Here is a 3,991-nt window from a genome sequence, read left to right as displayed (position 1 = left end):
CTCTCAAGAAGTACCTGTAAGTAATGATTAACATGTGTTCAATGCAGTTCCATAGAAAATCCATCATAAGTGCATCAAAAGGACGGGCAAGACAGACATCCAGTATATTGTCCTGCTTCGAAATGTATCTTCATGAGAAGAATGCAGAGCGGAAGACAACTGAATTAACTTTCAAGTGGTAAATTTCCATTCCCAGGCCATAAGCAAAAATGCACTATAGGAAGTTCTGGCTCTCTAACATATAATCAAAGTCTAAGCATTTAACAGTCTCTTTATTCTCCTTAACATTACTGAAGTAAAAACTTCATTATCTACTGCAGCTGATCAGCTGTGAGAAGCAGCCATGAAATCGTGTCCATGGCTCGGTAATCCTATCTATTTATCAGTGCTAAAACATGAAACGTTAAATAGAAACTTGTTCTGTGTTTATTGATGTCAGATTCGCGCATTCAAAGTTGAGAAGAAGTGTGGAATTACTTTGCAAGTGGGACTCATAAAAGTAAAACTTAGAACTTATTTATACCCTACACTTCTCTCCAGTTCAGACCCAAAACCATTTTTCATCATTTTATCATCACAACCCTGTGAGATAGGCTAGGCTGAAAGAGGGTAACTGGCCCAAGGCCCAAGCAAGCTTCCACGATAGAGTGGGGATTTGAAGCTGGGTCTCCAGATCCTTGTCTGACTAGGTGCCACACCACGCTGGCTCTCCCACTTCAAAAAGTCTGAGAACAACTGTCCTATGGGAATCTGGACCAGATGAGGCTGAGGGGACTGTACAAAAGTTGGATGGGGCTTAACTTCCATCAAGGAACTGGAACTTTTTTGTGTGTGCTGCAACACCCTGTCACATTTGAAGTAAGAGTGCCTCTGAGCATGTGAAGAGTGTTTTTCTGCACCAAATAACCACAATGCACTACCAATAATGACCTTCCACCTCACCAACAGAGGGGTTCGGGGGATTGCCCTGCAATGGTTTTCCTCCTTTCTCTGTGGTCGGAGACAGAGGGTGGTGCTTGGTGAGAGGGTCTCTCCGCCATATCCACTGGAATGTGAAGTGTAGCAGGGGGCGATCCTCTCACCAATGCTATTTAACATCTATACGTGCCCCCTCACCTAGTTGGTCCGGAGGTTTGGGCTGGGTTGCCATCAATATGCCGATGACACCCAGCTCTATCTGTTACTGGATGGCTGTCTGGCTCCGCCCCAGAGAACTTGGACAGGGCACTAGGAGCCGTGACTGGGTGGTTACAGCAGAGTCCGTTGAAACTTAATCCAGCAAAGATGAAGGTCCTGTACCTGAGCGGGGTGCGTGTGTTGGGTCGGGATCAGGCCCCCCTACCTTTGACGGTGCACCATTAGTGCCAGCTCAGAGGGTGAGGAGCATACAGGTGATCCTGGATGCCTCTCTCTCAGCAGAGGCCCAGGTCACCACTGTTGCCTGGTCTGCCTTTTAACATCTTCAGCAGATCAGGCAACTGATTCCCCGTCTCTCCCCCCAGGACTTGGCTACAGTGACCCATGCAGTGGTCATTTCCAGGCTTCCTTTATGCAGGCTTGCTCTTGAAGGCTGATCTGGAAACTCCAGCTAGTGCAAAATGCGGCGGCCTGTTTGCTATGTCGTCTGTGTGGGTGCACATTCAGCCGATGCTGTGCAGATTGCACTGGCTTCTGATTGAGTACTAGATCCATTTCAAAGTGCCGGTATTAAACTTTAAAGCCCTGTGCAGCCAGGGACCAACATAACTGAAGGATCGCCTTTCCTTATATATGCCCTGGAGACGTCTACGCTCAGCAGACAAGCATCTGCTGCTTGTCCCCGGCCTAAAGGATGCCTGCTTCGCCTCAACCAGGGCCAGGGTGTTTTCCGCCCTTTCCCTGGCCTGTTGGAGCATGCTCCCACTGGATATCAGGACCCTGTGGGACCTATTACAGTTCTGCAGGACCTGTAAAATGGAGCTGTTCGGGCATCCAATCATCTATATATCTAATTCCCAGAGAATATTTTTGTGCAGATACTTATTTCTGCCAACAGAGGGCTCACTCCCCCAACAGCTTTTCCTACATAGTCAGGAAACTTCCTGGGGCTGCAGAAAAATCCAAAAAGTAAAAAAATCCCTTCAGGGATGGTTGAATTCCCCCCAATACCTTTTAAAATGGCCTCTGCAGGGATCTAACTCCAGGCATCAACGGTAAGAGATTAGAACATTTTTTGGGGGGGAGGGGGGAGGCTTCTAACTGGCTCTGTCAGTAAGGGTGGGGGAAGGGCCCTTTCCTGGCCTATTTTGGCCTTTCAGGGAGGGAGGGAGCCTTGGGGCCAGGCCTGACAAGAGTAGCCAGTGGCAGGCTGGGGAATTCCTAGAGGTTTCGAGGTGGACTGTAAGGAGGGCTGGGTTTGGGGAAGGGAGAAGGCTCAGCTGGGTATAAAGCCACAAAGTCCACCCTCCAAAGCAGCCATTTTCTCCAGGGGGACAGATCTCTGCTGTCTTGAGTTCAGTTGTAATTGTGTGTGGGGGGGGGTGTCTCCAGGCCTCACTTAGAGGTTGGCAACCCTAGGCCTGGCAGCAGTCTAGCATTGCCAGGTCCCATCCCCCCAGCCACTGGTGAGGGATGGTGGGGGGTAAGGTTGCCGGATCCAGGCTGAGAAACTCCTGGGGAGGACAGGGAGCTCAGTGAGGTATAATGTCATAGAGTACACCCTCCAAAACATCCATTTTCTCCATGGGAAGTTATCTCTGTAGTCTGGAGATGAGCAGTAATTCCAGGGAATCCCCAGGTCCCACCTGGAGGCTGGCATCTCTAGGCAGCACCCTCTGGGTGACTTGATACCACCTGATTCGCATGACTCAAGTAGGCCCAGCTGCTTGCTACTCTGTTCATCAGCAGCCACCCTATGAAAGCCAGTGTGATGTGTTTCAGATTAGGGTCTGCAAGATCCATGTTCAGACCCCCATCTTGCAGTGGAAGCTGACTTGGTGATTTTGGTCCAGTCACATACTTTCAGCCTAACCAACCTCACAGGGTTGTTGTGCAGATATAAAGGAGAGAATAATGTAAGCTGCTTTGGTCCCCACAGTGGAGAAAGACTGTAATTTTCCTAGGTAGAGGCCATGGGGGAGGGGTGTGGAGACAGAAGCTGAAGACACAGATAAAGGTAGGTTAGCTGTTGGGTGGGAAAGAAATTGTGTTGCCAGCTCCAGGTTGGGAAATTCCTGGACATTTGAGGAGTGGAGCCTGGGGAGGGTGGGATTTGAGGAGGGGAGGAACTACAGACCAGTATAATGCCATAGACTCCACCCTCCAAACCAGCCATTTCCTCCACAAGAACTACCATTGTCAGCCTCCAGGGGAGGGCTGGAGATCACCCAGAATTACAACTATTGTCCAGGTGACAGAGATCAGTTCCCCTGGATAAAATGGCTGCTTTGGAGGGTTGACTCTATGGCACTATACTATGGCTGCTTACCTCCCCAATCCTCACTGTCCTAAGGCTCCAATCCCAAATCTCCAGGGATTTCCCCATTTGGAGCTGCAGCCCTAAGGTGAATTGATCTCTGTAGCTGGGAGATCCGTTGTGATTCCCAGAACACTGCCACTGCTGCTGTGGGGGGAGAGAAAGCAGGCAGGAGGCTGGGAGAGTGATGGGGGCAGAAAGAGAGAGTGATGGATTGTGGGTCAGAAAGAGAGAGAAAGAGTGATGAGGTGGGGAGGCAGAAAAACAAAGAGAATGATGACGGGTCAGAAAGAGAGAGGAAGTATACATGGAGGCAGGGGTCATTTCGTAGAAAAAGAGGTGCAGGAGCTCATTAGCGTAACTCATTAGCATAACTTATTTGCATATGCCACACCCCCTGACATCACTGGATGTGTGTCAGAAGGTGACACCCACCACTCAGGCTCCACTGGACTGTTCTGGATTGTTAGCTATTGTGGGGGGGGGGGGCAGATCTGTCCTGGCAGAGAAGGGAGGGCTTGTACCTGAAAAAAAGTT

This window comes from Gekko japonicus, unplaced genomic scaffold (assembly GCF_001447785.1).
Source record: "Gekko japonicus isolate JY-2015 unplaced genomic scaffold, Gekko_japonicus_V1.1 scaffold167, whole genome shotgun sequence".
NCBI classification, from domain to species: domain Eukaryota; kingdom Metazoa; phylum Chordata; class Lepidosauria; order Squamata; family Gekkonidae; genus Gekko; species Gekko japonicus.
This window is presented reverse-complemented; position numbering follows the sequence as displayed.